The sequence below is a fragment of the Pogona vitticeps genome, chromosome 5 (genome assembly GCF_051106095.1).
Source record: "Pogona vitticeps strain Pit_001003342236 chromosome 5, PviZW2.1, whole genome shotgun sequence".
NCBI classification, from domain to species: Eukaryota; Metazoa; Chordata; class Lepidosauria; order Squamata; family Agamidae; genus Pogona; species Pogona vitticeps.
In genome coordinates this window covers 43,086,000-43,102,246 of record NC_135787.1, presented here as the reverse complement: position 1 = coordinate 43,102,246, position 16,247 = coordinate 43,086,000, and the positions used below count along the sequence as shown (strand labels likewise).

The 16,247-nt window shown below is 39.8% G+C and overlaps 1 protein-coding gene across 15 annotated transcripts in view; it reads left to right on the top strand.

Moving 5' to 3' along the window:
* Positions 1–16,247, top strand: part of NR3C2 (nuclear receptor subfamily 3 group C member 2) — a 185,330-nt gene that overhangs the window by 121,148 nt on the left and 47,935 nt on the right. The gene's annotated exons all lie outside the window — the stretch shown is intronic.

Below are 16,247 nucleotides of genomic sequence, written 5' to 3'. Positions count from 1 at the left end.
TATAGAAGATCTACTTTATTATGCTATCTCCATATTTATCCAGATATATTTTATGGATGTCTCTGTTTTACCACCCCCACCAATCCTTTTCATCTCATCAAAGAGAAAGGCTTATTGGGATCTGCAGGTTGGTATTGGAGTGACCGTAGGTCAGCAAAGGAGTTCTGAATCTCAGGAGTTTAAGCACACTAATTAAAATACTAGACTACCCTCCAAAATTAGATTCATGAAGAACACCATTTTGGATTGTAGTTTTGTCAGAAGGATTTGTGACATGGTTCTGGTACTGATCTCAGATACCTGGAATGAGCATGGGATCAGAGGCATCATTTTGACATAACATCGGGTGCAGTGGTTCCTAAACTTGGGTAACCAAGGTGTTCTTGGATTGCCATTCCCAGCAGCCATCACCACAAGCTGTGCTGGTTGAGATTTCTGTGAGTTGTAGTCCAAGAACACCAGGGTCACCCAAGGTTGGGAACCACTGGTCTAGTGTACCGTGGTTGCATTGGTCCTTGAACATTAGGACTTTTGGTAAACCATAAAGTAGATCTGGCAAGCCTCAGGATTGCACGCTTCTGCACTTCAATGTGGTTTCCTCTGAGGTGTTTTAATCAACAGCATTCAGCCTTAGCTAATTTGGTCAATGGGCAAGAAGATGTTCAAAATGTTTCGAGAGACCCTAGTTCAGTGATGGTGAAACTTTTTGAACTTGAGTGCCCAAACTGCAACACAAAATCAACTTATTTATTTCAAAGTGCCAACACTGCAATTAAACCTGAATCCTGAGGTTTTAGTTTAGAAAAAAATAATTGCCCCTGCATTGCAAGGGTTAAATGTTTTTTGTTTGTTTGTTTATTTGTTTGTTTTTAGGGGTGGTATTAGCAGAGAAATAGTTACTGGTCCTCGAATCCCCCAATCGGCTAGACGGGTAATGGCCGTGATTGCTCTCCTCTGCTGGACCAATGCACCAGCAGAGGGGAGAGCCAAAATCTGGGATCAGAGGACGGGTTGGTATTTCTCAATGGCTACTTATGGCTCGTGTCCCCACAGAGAGAGATCTGCATGTCAGCTGTGGCACGCGTGCCATAGGTTCACCATCGCTGTGCTACCGTAGTTGCTTTGTAGGCCTCATTTGCTCCATTTAAGTTTTAAATGTTAGTAAATTTGTGACTGACAGGTAATCTAGTATTGGCAACATGTTGAGGCTCTGAAGCTGCGATTTTTTTTCTATTTCATTTTGATATCAGGGATGATTTTCCTGTAGGATCTCGGGTTGTGCATGTTGAATGCTCTACAACACTGAAATGAACTGATCTCCCTGGCAATGTGTAAGGATGTACATTCAAGAAAGTTTAGAAGATTAGATGCTCTGTAATGTTTCCCCCTTAATAAGTTTTATTACGACAATTTTGAATTAATACTGTGAGCCCATCTCCTTTCCTTATGTCTGTCCTTGCTGTGTTCAGCATCAGTCAGAACACTGGTCACAAGATCAAATATTGCAGTACTTCTAGTTTGACCTGGGTGCAGTTTTTTAAATTCATATTTAGTCACCTATACCCCTTATCTTGGCCATTCCAAGGGAATATTATGTTTCTTGCTGAGAAATACATAGTGACAAGTGGCAAATTCTTTTGTATACATTTATACAATGGAAGATTGGTAAAGTGTGATTTCTACCTCTTTCAGTTATGCTTATGTGCAGATTGAAGATGCTGATCTGTTACTGATAGTGAGATGGAAGCCAAGAATGGCAGTTATTCTAGATTAACTAATCAAGAGTAAATGGTGCAGTTTTTCATATCTGGGGTAAAGTGTTAGTAACTACACTTTACAGTGGTAAGCCTTTGTATGCTTCCTGAGTTCACTTCTGTTCAATGTCTGTATCAAGTTTCTTGAAGTCTGAATTCAAGACCCTGTGCGTTGATTCAGAATTCTTGTGCCCACAGAAGCCAAGATAAGCATAGAAGCTACCTTCTCTCTCTCTCTCTCCCTCTCTCTCTCTCTCTCTCTCTCTCTCTCTCTCACACACACACACACACACACACACACACACACACACACACACACTCCACACACACACACACACACACACACACACACACACACACACAATGGTGGCCATGGGGTTAAGTTGCCCCTCCATTGGTCTGAACAAAGAGATACAGTCAGAGGGGAGCTTGGAGCTTGTCTTCCCGTACTGCCCTGAACACTGATCGTGTCTGAGTTCAGAAGCTTAGCAGGGTCAGAACTGATCTCCTGGATGTGGGACTGCTGCCTGAAAACCTGGTAAACTAATGCCTATCAGAGTAGACAATTCTCTGCTGGATAACCAACCATCTGACATAGTATTAAGGGAGCTTCTTATTTTCTCTGTTCCTATGTTGGGTGCCTTTGCAGTCTACTGAAATTATTGAGTCATATGTAGTATCAGAGGCTAATAGATTGTTCATAGACTTTTTAATGTTGGTATTTAATTTAGGCTTTTAAAATATAAACGGCCTGGAGAAAATTATGTCTCAAAACATTACAGATTCCATCCTGAACCTCTTCCCTCCATGTCGTCTTCCTCAGTGAATGACCCAGAAGAACAAGATAAGACCAACAGTTATCTTCCTGATAAGGCTAATCTAAATAAACAAAGTTCTTTATTAGGGCTCATTAGAACATGAAGCAAAGTTAAAGAAATGCTTGGAAGGTCACCTTCAGTATATGGAAAATCTTTCCTATTTTTAGGTGTATTCTGAATCTCAAAAGCAACTGTTATATTATTTACAACTTGTAAATAACTGTCTGCCTCTGTAGTAAGGTTATCAGATTAGCCCCGTGAAATACGAGAAATGAGATTCACGAGAATATTTTACTGATAATTTATAAATATTTGTGCCTCATAATCTATGTATTGGAAAACAGATCTTTGGAGGATGTTAAAAGCTTCATGCAGAAGAAGGAAAATAGCTACATGACCTGCTGAGAAAATTGAAATGGCATAATTCTAAAAAGTAGTTGGGAAGGAAGCAAGGACGAGAAGGAAATGTATAGTAGAACAGGTGTACAGAATAATCATGTCTTATGTCATAGACTGATAATGGAATGAGAAGTGTGATCTATGAAAGATAAAGTAAGGGAGGTAATGTGTTTTAATTTCTCAGTTTCTTATTTTGTTAAAGTTTAAAATACGGTATCTAGTCTATCAAAAGTTCACATTTAACTTAAATGGGCCCTCATTCTGTATTTGTACAGACTCTTTTAGCAGTGCTAGTAATTGTTCCTAGAATGTCTGCTTTCCTGTCCACACCAGTATTTTAACTTGTTTGTGTAAAGAGGCATAAGAGGCAACTGGACAGGGATATGTGAAAAAGAAAGACCAAAGATATGTGATTTTATAAAGCTGAACATAAGCTGACCCTATAAATGCATTTCACGTGACCCATTTCATTTTCAAGATTGGGATGGACAGAAACATCAGTTCTACCTCTCTTCATATAAACTAAGCAACTAATTTGGAATAAGTATAGAAAAATATTTACCCCATCAATCTCCACAGTTCATCTGGTTGTTGAATTAATGGAATTTCCAGGAAATTTGAAAAATGTGGAGAATTTATGAAGGAAGAAAGAAGTTATTAGATTAAAAGTTTGGTTGGAAAAGAGGGGAAATAAAGAATAAATATTAGCAGTGTTAGGATCGGAAAGAATATCCTAGCTCAGTCTTATTCAGTTAGAGCAGTGGATAGGGTAAGAAGCAAGGGGAAATGCAGGGACCTTGCATGGTTTGAAGAATGGTAACACAGAAGGAAAAAACAGAGGAAAATAAGAATGAGAGGGATAACAAGTAGAATTTGTGAGATGTTAATAGAAGCAGAGGACCATCAAGATGCTTTTAAAATATTATGGGAATATGATTTGGGAGAAGAAATAATTACCAAGGTATGGAAAAATATATGGGGTGAAAGAATATTAAGTGTTTATCTATAAAGATGAAGGAGTTTTTTAATGAATTGGTTTGAAAATGGTCTTTAACTCCAGTAAAATTAGATCTTATAGATTTTAACTTCTCTAATTTAGGTTGGATAGGATGTCAGGAAGTAGGTACTTATTTCCATATAAGGTGGGAATGTGAGAACACATTGGAATTTTGGAGGTTGGTCTTTAAGTAAATAGAAGAAATAACAGAGTTAAATAGTGAAGTCTGCCTCTACAGTATTTGTATTGATGGGTAGTAATGGAGTTGGGCAATAAAAGAATTAGTTTCCAACGTATTAGCAGCAACTGGAAAGTTAAGTACAGTATCATTTTCAGTTGGATGAATTGATATAAAGAAGGGTTTGTTACATAAAAATATCTTCATTGGTACATGAGATTTTATTGAATATGTATTTTTAAAAGGGGTAAGGTTGTGTACCCTCACTTGAATCAGTGCAGTTTTGAAGGTGGAATGAGGCTCTGTAGTGAAATTAAAATTGGTTATATCTTCACATGTTCCCAGTTTGGGGGGGAGCACTAGGTTTATTATTGTGTTATTTTTTGTGTTGTGAATTTTTTTTCTTTAGTTATGTCTTCTGCTTTGGTTCCTTTGTATCTTTCTAGTTTTAAAAATACAAAAAAGATTTTAAAAGTACTGCTTTTCATATCAGTCCTGTGAAATAATTCTGTGTTACATTTTAAAGCATATAATAGTATAAATTAATGTAGCTTTTGATGATGATTGTATTGAATACCTAGTGTCCTGAGGTTTTTTGCCAATGTGCATGTTTTTTTAAATAATACTATATGATATTTAATAAACCCATTTGCAAATGGAAATGTGAGACAAACTGATGCAATAGATTTAGTCCTTGAAGTTGTACAAATTGTTCAGGGTTCTGTCCATCCTGGAAAAGTGATCTTTTCCAGGCTGCAATGATTAAACAGCAGCAACAACAGTACTGGAACAACAGCAGTTTAAAACAGCAGATGAAAATGCTGAGATTAAAATCCACGAATTGTTTTGCCAGGAGCCCAAAATAAACAGTAAAACCTTTCAAGATGTGTTGGATAATACCCCCAAGTCCCCAAACATGATTATCTCAATTGAAAAGACTTTTTCTGGTTAACATCCCTCTCTGAGAAAAACGTTTAGGGTTGTCAATATTGTACAAGCTGATGAGCCTGATGTCATACTACCGTAATGCCCTGAGCACACACTCTAGTCTAATTTCAGAAGCTAAGCAGGTCTGGATCTGGTTAGTACTTAACATGGGAGACCATCAAGGATCTTCCTGTAAAGTAGCTGAAGTCTTGGGGAACAGCTGCCAGTCATGATGGACAGTACTGTGCTACATTTGACTCAGTAGAAGGTAGCTGCTCATATTCCTATATCCTCTTTAGCTGAGTGCCTATGTGTGTCCATGCACATGCACGCGCATACACACACACACACACACACACACACACACACACACACACACACACACACGTACACACAATATCAGGTGTATTCAGGTGTATTCAGGTGTTCAGGCTATGGTTAAGCTGAATGTGTTAGGAGAATTCATAAATTTATTCCTTTATGTGGATAACTAAATCTGAAAAGCAAGGGTGTCTCTACCATGAGGACTCCATGCAGTCAGAAACCCTGATCATCTTGAAATGTTCTAGATATGTAAACATTGCTCCTCTTCAGATTTAGCTTTCCACACACGAAGAGTGAGGTGAGGTGGAGCCACATGTTCTTTTTGTTCATGTTTTCAGATTAATTTTTATTGGGCCTGTGGATGGAATTAGGGAAAGGGGCAGAAGCAAGGTTTTATCAAGCATGATGCTAGTTCTCTCCATGCAAACACTGCAGCTGAGAGGCAAGCATATATGTTCGGATTGCTCAGGGAATGCAGAGTGTTTCCTGTAATGTGGCTTTATTGAACAATGTAGCTTTTGTAGAAGGAGACTTGCAGGAATATTATCTCAGGGAAAGAACGGAGGATATTTCTGAAGAACAAAACTAGAGTGGGAAAACTGCAGATGTGAAATCAATATGCATGGCAAGACTAGAAAAAGTCTAATTTGCTTGGGAAAAATGTTTGAGACATAATTGGTTTTTATGTTGCTTAAAGATTTGTTTTTGTCCTTTAATTTTAGTTGGTATTTTAAGGATCTGTTTTTACAGAAAAGTGAGAAGCAGAATAATTATGAAATGCAAGGAATTAAAACACCATATCTTTAAAATAGTGGACAACTGATCTCCCTCATAGTTGATAACAATACTTTGGCTAGAGTTCTCCATTTACTAACTTGAGAGTAGTTCTATTTAGTCAAGGAGATAAAAGAAACCATTATAGGGATGGAGGAAAGAGCTAAGATGTTCAGACTGGAGTAAGAGGTAGAACAAGAAAGAAGATAGTGGGTTTAAAAATGCAAAGGATATTAAAGGTAAAATAAGTAGTAGAAATCTGGGGTAGTAAACAGAGATGAAATGAGTGGTACAGTCTACAACAAATCTGAGAAGCACTAAGTAAATTGTCCTGAATCTTTTCAGAGGGAAAGTAACTTCTAATTTTAATTTAAAATACATTCCAAGGAACTCACAGAAGCAGTGCATCATCATACTTGTCATGGTTTATTGTGGTTGGCACAGTCAAAGGCTTTTGTGTAGTCAATGAAGCAGAAGTAGATGTTTTTCTGGAACTCTCTGGCTTTTTCCATAATTCAGCACATGTTAGCAATTTGGTCTCTAGTTCCTCTGCCCCTTTGAAATCCAGCTTGTACTTCTGGGAGTTCTCGGTCCACATACTGATGAAGCCTGCCTTGTAGGATTTTGAGCATAACCTTGCTAGCATGTGAAATGAGTGCAATTGTACAGTAGTTGGAGCATTCTTTGGCACTGCCCTTCTTTTCCCAATCCTCTGGCCACTGCTGAGTTTTCCAAACTTGCTGGCAAATTGTGTGTAGCACCTTAACAGCGTCGTCTTTTAAGATTTTAAATAGTTCAACTGGAATGCCATCACCTCCACTGGCCTTGTTGTTAGACAAGCTTTCTAAGGCCCACTTGACTTCACTCTCCAGGATGTCTGGCTCAGGGTCAGCAACCACACTATCTGGGTTGTCCGGGACATCCAGATCTTTCTGGTATTTCTCTGTGTATTCTTGCCACCTCTTCTTGATGTCTTCTGCTTCTGTGAGGTCCCTACCATTTTTTTCCTTTATCATGGTCATCTTTGCACAAAAATGTTCCTTTAATATCTCCAATTTTCTTGAACAGATCTCTGGTTTTTCCCTTTCTATTATTTTCCTCTATATCTCTGCACTGTTCATTTAAGAAGGCCCTCATGTCTCTCCTTGCTATTCTTTGAAATTATGCATTCCAATTTATGTAACTTTCCTCATCTCCCTTGCACTTTGTTTCCCTTCTCTTCTCTGCTGTTTGTAAGACCTCATTGGATAGCCACTTTAGTTTCTTGCATTTCCTTTTCTTTGGGATGGTTTTCATTGCTTCCTCCTGTACAGTGTTACAAGCCTTCATCAACAGTTCTTCAGGCACTCTGTCCACCAAATCAAGTTGCTTAAATCTGTTCTTCATGTCCACTGTGTATTCATAAGGGATTTGGTTTAGATTATACTTGACTAGCGCAGTGGTTTTTCCTACTTTCTTCAGTTTAAGCTTGGGTTTTGCCGTAAGAAGCTGATGATCAGAGCCACAATCAGCTCCAGGTCTTGTTTCTGCTGACTGTATAGATTGTCTCCATCTTTGGCTGCAGAGAACATAATCAGTCTGATTCCGATATTGCCCATCTGATGATGTCCATGTGTAGAGTCGCCTCTTGTGTTGTTGGAAAAGAGTGTTTGTGATGACCAGCTTGTTCTCTTGACAAAACTTTATTAGCCTTTGGCCTGCTTTGTTTTGAATTCCAAGGCCAAATTTACCTGTTGTTCCTTTTATCTCTTGACTCCCTACTTTAGCATTCCAGTCCCCTATAATGAGAAGAACATCTTTCTTTGGTGTCAGTTCTAGAAGGTGTCATACGTCTTCATAGAATTGGTCAATTTCAGCCTCTTCAGCATCGGTGGTTGGTGCATGAACTTGGATTACTGTGATGTTGAAAGGTCTGCCTTGGATTTGTATTGAAATCATTCTATCATTTTTGAGATTGTATCCCAGTACAGCTTTTCCCACTCTTTTGTTGACTATGAGGGCTACTCCATTTCTTCTACGGGATTCTTGCCCACAATAGTAGATATGATAATCGTCTGAATTGAATTCGCCCATTCCTGTCCATTTTAGTTCACTGATGCCCAGGATGTTAATTTTTATTCTTGCCATCTCCTGTTTGACCACATCCAGCTTACCAAGGTTCATAGATCTTACATTCCAGGTTCCTATGCAGTATTTTTCTTTGCAGCATTGAACTTTCCTTTCACTTCCAGGCACGTCTGAACGTCCTTTCAGCTTTGGCCCATCCCCTTCATTAGCTCTGGAGCTACTTGTCCTCTGCTCTTCCTCAGTAGCATGTTGGACGCCTTCAGACCTGAGGGGGTCATCTTCCAGCATCATATCTTTTAGCCTTTTGTTTCCATCCATGAAGTTTTCTTGGCAAAGATACTGGAGTGGCTTGCTACTGCCTGCTCTAGGTGGATCGCGTTTAGTCAGAACTCTCCACTATGACCTGTCCGTCTTGGGTGTCCCTGCACGGCATAGCCCATAGCTTCTCTGAGTTACTCAGACCCCTTCGCCATGACAAAGCAGCAATCCGTGAAGGGGATTGGTGTTAGAGATGAGCACAAACCTTGGTTCAGTCCGATGCCCATGCAGGTGCTCTGCAGGTGCCATGTACTTCCCCCCTGCCTTCTGAGTTTGATCATCCACTCACCAGCTGCAATGCATGTCCCTCCTCCACCTTCTTAGCACAGTCACCTGGCTGCAGCACACTTTCCTCTTCTGCCTTTTCCACGACATCATCCCCTCAGACAAAGAGGAAGGGTAGGGAAGTCTGCAGTGCTGCCAGTGAGTGAGCGATCACATGTAGGAGGCGGGGGAGAGAAGAACACTGCAGCTGGTAAACAGGCGATCGTGCAGCGGTGGCAGGGAAGGAAACGCAGCACCCATGGAACACCTGTGTGGGTGCCGCACCTACTGGGCTGAACCGCCGGACCACATTTAATGCTTATCTCTAGTTCGTGTGCTAACAATATTATACAATTTAAGCTTTCGGCTAGAAACTTCAGTGGAAGCAGGAAGCAGACATGATGATTTTCCAGGATTGAGGCTAGGCTGATGCTACTTGGAGAAGCTAATCCAGCCTCCCATTACCTTGTGTTCTCTAGATGCATTGGGCAAGATTTCTAAGCAGTATGGTCAGTGGCCTTACTCCTGGGAGGACTGCATATTTTTAAAATCAGACTTGCTTTGCTGCTTTCTTCAGTGCTTTTTATATTCATGTACAGCAGAGATCAGCAACTTTGGAGGTCATATTGGTGGCAGGAGGAGGAAAGAGGGTGGGAGAGCTCTTTGCAACTATCCCTTTGCAATCATCCCAATGCCTGTTTCTGAAGTTGCTGGTAGTATAAGCCAGTCCATTCCCACTACACTGCAATGTGGGCCCTTTTCCTGGAGCCTGGCTATTGTGCCAGTGAGGAGTCAGCATGAGCACCCTGCCAGTCTTGCCTCAACAAGAAACAGAAGTTAATGCAGGGCACTATGGGATGGAGTAAACACAGAGGGCATGAGAAGAAGGCAGTTTCCAGTTTTGCCATAGGTTATCCATGGTATTGGGTGGTGTGATGGTGGAAAGGCAGCCATTCAGTCTAGTAGATCCCATTAAATTCAGCTGCCTTTATGGAGCTCATGATCCCATATCAGAACCTGCTTTCATGCTCCACCATTTCAGCAGGATGGAGGGGGCCCTCTCCCTGTATTGGATACTGAGGGAGAAACCACTGGTTAAACTGTGGAAGGCAGACCCACGGATGGTAATACAAACATTTGAAAGCAGCAACACATAGAATCAGTCTTGTATAACAACTGAAATCAAAACCATCTTTAAACAATGTATTCGCGAAGGCTTTCACGGCCGGGATCTAATGGTTGTTGTGGGTTTTTCGGGCTTCTTGGCCGTGTTCTGAACACGGCCAAGAAGCCCGAAAAACCCACAACAACCATCTTTAAACACATTGTGGAAGGTTAAATCTATTAGTAGTGGAATACATCAAGGAATCTGGAAGGCTTCACTGTAAAATCACAGTGCTCAGGTGTAACAGTGGCTACATTAGAATAAACCTAGTGAGGTTCCAACAGAGGTGCGTATCATTCATTGGTTTGGGCTGTTTCTCTATATGAGGCTTAAAGCAATAAGATGTAAAACAGGCTTCTTGTTACTATTCCAACCGCTGTGTTCTCTTTTGCTTGTTCAAAAACAGTAGTACAAAAGATAGTTCAAACCTCATATGTGAAAATGTTCTTAGACTACAACTCCCAGATTCTTATAGGTCACTAGCCTTGCTGTCAGTAGGATTTTGGGAAATTCATTCCAAACAAAACATGTCCCATTTTTTGGTTCCAAGGACATTCCATTGACACAGAAGATTGCAATTGTATATTTTGGAAAGATAAGAATCCATTCATCTATCTTTGGGTGGGAAAATTTAAGAACATTTCTGTTAATATTCTTTACATTGTTTTCAGGCATTGGTGCACCTTCTTCCTAAGCAGATCTCTGGAAATCTTGTTTTTGTTTATGGCTCACTACAGCTCTGAGTTCTTTAGCTCTGTATTCTAACACAAGATACTGTCAGCTCAGCAGTTCACCCTAAGGCTTTGCAAACCCCTGGTGTGCCCTTCATTTAGTTTTCAAAAATTACGCTGAAATTAAATTGTGATACATAAACCTGAGCAGTGTGGATCATTATTTATTAGTTTACTTCTACTGCATAGGCAGATTGCTCTGGTTGGTACAGAATTGGAAAGGTTAATTATCACAAGATTTTAAACTGCCGTAATAATAAGTGACCAGTTACAGAGAAAGGCTGAACATGGTTGCAGTATTTTATAAAGTGATACAAAGCGATGTTAGACTGGCAGTTACATTTGCATTGCAGAATTTTGAGGAACTGCCCTAGTCTGTCTCCCAGGTTGTTCCAACCAGTTCAAGAGCAGTGAAACAAGGTTATGTAATTGACATGTGATGTAGCCTAAAATAGTGAGTGCAAACATAGGCTGCTGTTGCTGGGCAGTTGGCAACTACTAAGAAAAAAGAGCTGTTCTCTCTACAAGAAAGAGCTTTTTAAAATGAAAATGCAGAGTCCAGTGAGTGGAAAATAAGATCTAAAACTTTGCTCTCTCTTTGTCTGTGTGTGTGTGTGATTTTTTTTCCTTTTTGCTCTGACGTCTGGTGAGATTTTAAAAGCTTGAAATAAAGATATTGTCAGTAATTGTTAAGGCAATTTGTTTTTGAAGACTTTTGGTACCGAAAAAGACAGCTATTATAATCGTATATGACGTAGAAGGAAGAATGTGGGTTATCTATCTGTCTGTCTGTCTACATTTTTCAAAACACCATCACTTCTGAAAAAGACAGGCTTGGGCTGTAAGTAACTACAGCCACATACTCTCTAGCGCTCACATTTTAATAATTAGGAGATTACAGGTATGTAGCAATTTAGTTGCACTAATTTGAATGAGAGATGATGACTGGAAGCTGCCAGGAAAAGTTGTTTCAATTCCCATATAGCTGGGTGAGCAGGAAAGAAAGGCTGGAGTGGAATTATAGGATTCTGTGCTGCACTGTGAAAAATTGCTTCCTGGAGCTGAGAGGGGGAGGGAATGTTTCTCCATGAAAGAGAGAGTCCTATTTGTGAACTAGATTTCCGAGAGATGCAGGCTCTCTGTATCCCCACCCTCACCCTGGCTGCCTTTTTCTCATTGATTTTCCACAGCATATTTTTCATTCCATTCCACTGGGCAACTAATTAAAGCAGTCCATTTCAGAAGTGAAATGAGACCCGAAATAAGCATGTGAAGTTAATGTAGCCAAGGGGCTGTTAATAATGTTTATTTATGACCATGAAGCAACTTTATGAATGTGATGAGCAAATCTGGCCTTGGCTCCATCCTTCTATTAGTCTGCCTAAAATAAAATCTAGGGGGGGGGCAATTTTTCTTAGAGTGAAGGTGAGAAAGTTCATGCGTGGAGCAGAGCTTGGAAAATTTAGATACATCTGCCGGACATTGGCCAAATTCTGGTTGGTTTTCACATAAGGTTTGTGTAGCTTGACACAGCCTATTAACAAGATGCTGAAGTGTGTTTCAGTCACATGCCTGGCCATGTACCCAAGATGCACCTCTGCACTTCATCAGTTCCCTCCGTGGCAAGTTGTGTAAATAAATAACTCTTCACAGAGGCTTTTGATGGCAACCTCAGATGAACTTGTCATCTGCCCTACCCATCTAGCCATGCTTGCTCATCTTGTGATTCTGGAGCTGATTTATTTTATTTTATATTTCATTATCGTTATTATTGTTTGATTTATTGTTACTGTTTCTTTATCGATTTTTAACTGCTGAGAATAGTGCTTTGCACTAATAAGACTGTATGATAGACAGACAGACGGACGGACGGACAGATAGATCGTACATAAACACAAATAGAGTTCTCACCATTATTTCACTGGTATTGTCCAGGGACAGACATTTTGAAATATGAAGGCCAAGGCATTTCTAAAGTTTCAGTTGTTTTTTTTTACCTAATATGTTTTTTAACCTTTTTTACAGACTCCAGTTGCTGGAGAAATCCTGCAATTGCTCACTCTGATACATGTTCTGCTATTGGCATATACTGTATATACGTGTGTGTGTGTGTGTGTGTGTGTGTGTGTGTGTGTGTATATATATATATATAGATAGATAGATAGATAGATAGATAGATAGATAGATAGATAGATAGATAGATAGATAGATAGATAGATAGATAGATAGATAGATAGATAGATAGATAGATAGATAGATAGATAGATAGATAGATAGATAGATAGATAGATAGATAAATGTTATTGTAATAGTAGACTAGATCAGTAATCATGAATTGTGGATTAATGGTAACAATAGCAATGAAGTACTCACACCTTGCCGCTGTAATACATGCTACTTAAGCAGCTTATGCATAGTCCCCAGATGCTGCAGCTGTGTTGATAGGACAGGGCAGGAAAGACAAAACAATGACTCGGAACACCTTTCTGCTGTAGTCTTTCACCATATCAAGTGCAGAGATTACACTGTTTTCTTTTCTCAGTTGGCAGGTCATTCCAGTTCTTGGGTGGCCTCTCTTGACCACCTAGCTGAGCTTGCTTTGCATATAGATTCAGTCCAGGTTTTGATCAGCTGCAGAATTATGGGTCTACTGGAGAGAGACAACTTTCAGCATGTTCACACCATTATCAGTTCAGTTTCTAAACACTAGAGGCATATAAGCAGGGTAGGAGTGTCAGTGTTATACTGTTGACCCCACTGACATTGTAAAGGTGATAAGTGGTTAATTTTTCTATTACAAATATAGACATAATATTATTATTTTTTTATCTTCCACACTCCTTTACCATGAGAAATTGAACTAGTTCTACTCTGTGCAACTGGAGACATGTCAAATAACAAATATACAAAACAGGGAACAAACTTCCTTTCAACTGTGGCTGATCTCCCTATTGACCAGCACTGGATTCAGGCTGTTCCCTGAATTCTGGGCCTCAATTCTATCTGGGGCAGAGGAAGAAAGAGCCATATGAGAAAGAATGTGAAACATTAGCTTACCTTGCCCTTGCCACTCACCAAGACATTCTAAGAGTTATACTCGAGAAAAGCAACTTTTCTAAGCTCTACATGAGTTCCTGAAAATGGTAGAAGGAGAGAAAGCAAGGAGATATGTGAGCTTGAAAGAAAACTCTTGTCTCCTCTCCCCACTCCTTCTCTGTGCCTCCCTTCCCCATTCTTCAAACCAGTCAGGTAATCATAGAGAAGAGGGAGTTAAAGGGTTAGCAGGTGAGATGCCATCAGGTTTCTCTGATAGTAGCTGGATATGGTTTGATGACCGTCAATCATCAAGCCCTGTTGCAGTTGTTCTGCCACTGGAAGACTGAATAATTTAAAAGGGTTGGCTGTGGAACATGGTCAAAAGCTGTGTGTCAGTAGACATTCATTAAGTATTTTTAATATGGCTTTCCTTGTATATATACATTTCATTCTGATAGTCACCAGAATTGCTGGAAGGGATACTTTTCTTCCTCGTGTGTCATAATCGAAAATACATCAATTGGATCTGCACTATAAATATAAGTATTAAAATATTCCATTTTCTCCAGCCAGAATGTAAATGTGTGCTATATAGAACTGAAGTGCCATTTAAAGATCTTGTCAGCAGGCCTGTCTATGCTCTGATAATAAAGTGTATATGGATTCAAGGAATTTTAGAAATTTATAGGGAAAATTGCTCTTGCTAAACATTTAACAAAGGAATCAAACCTTTATGGATTTAGGGTGAATTGTCATCTGAGTCATGGAGATTCAACATAAAATTGCTGAAACAAAGTACAGTGGTGCCTCGCAAGACGATGTGAATTCGTTCCACGAAAATCGCTGTTAGGTGAAAACATTGTCTTGCGAAATAGGTTTTCCCATTGAAATGCATTGAAAACCTGATAATCCGTTCCAATGGGAATGGATTGTCATTGTAAAGCGAAAATTGCCATAGGAAACATTGTTAAGTAAAATGCGGTTCCAAAGCGAAGACAGCCGTCTAACAAAACAGAGACCATTAAAAGACTCGTATAGTGAAGCAAGACCAAGCTGTCAAAAACATCGTAAAGTGAAAAACAGGGACCTAAAATGTAACCGTCTTGCGAGGCAAGGTCCCTAACATCATAAAGCGAAAATCGCCCATAGGAAACATCGTTAAACGAAGCGCAAGATCGCTCCGAAAACCTCATCATAAAGCGAATTCATCGTCATGCGAAGCAATCGTCTTGCAAGGCACCACTGTGCTTTTGTTTAGTCGAGGCCTCTAAAAGCCATCTGTTCAGATCAGAGCTTGGGGAAGTTACTTCTCTGAATTTTCCAGGCAAAGTGACCAATGGCTATTATACCCGAGGGATTCTGAGAGTTGTCGTCCAAACAGGGAAAATATTTCCACACTCCAATTTGAATAAAGCCAACATACAAACTAGCTAATTATCCTAATTGCACTAAAATGACCAGTGTGAACATCAAGCATGCCTCTACTTTCCCCCCTGCCTGTTTTGTTTGTGCCCATATATGCTTTTAAAAAGCATTATCAGAATGTGTGCATTTTAAAAATGGCAGAACATATGGTACTAAATTATGATTTACTTTTTTATTTGAATCTATCTGAAGTGTTTTTGTCTGGAGGGATTGGGCAGATATTGTTGGACTCCAGCTCCTACTGGTCCCAGCAGCCATGGCACCACTGATGATGGAAGCTGGATTCTCAGAAGAGCTTGAAGGCACCATTTCCCCCACCCCTGTTCTACTGGCAATTCATTTCATTGGGTGATTCTCCCCAAAGCAGATTTTTTCTCTTTCTCGCCTTCCTTTATACCCCTAATAATTTTAGAAATCTCTCTTACACTCTTAGTCATCCATCATTTCTCTAATGCTTTTAAAAAATAATCTCCTTTAGCTTTTCTTCTAGAGAATTTGCTCTAAGCCATTGATTAGTATACTATCTTTTCCCTGGTGTTACAATCTTTTTCCTGGGGTGGGGAGAGAGAACACAGTCAGAACAGCTTCCACAATACTATACACCACTGCACCACAGATTTCTACAAAGACAAAATCCTGGCCTTTTTATTTTTCATCCCCCCCCCTATAATTCTTAGCATTGGCTACATTCAGGTATAATGCAAAGTCTTTTACACATAAACATGATCCATAGCTGTTATCCAAGTAAACAAACACCAGTGGGTGGCTAAACAGCAACAAAGTCTGTGGTGACTGCCTCTTGCATCCCACAATAGTGCCTTCCCTGACAGCATTTTCAGCCACAGGCTTCTCAGCCTTTTGGCTAAAGATCAAGTGTAATTTCCTGGTTTGTGTGTAATGGTAAGCCAGGCACGGTAGAAACTGAACCGATAAGTTCTCCCATTTGTGAGGAGAGGAGGAGGAAGAGAATACGACCCTGAGGCTTCAGTCAACTTTCTAGAGGTTTATCTACACATTTTGGCTCTTAATTTAATGTAAATAATATCACACACACACACACACACACTGTT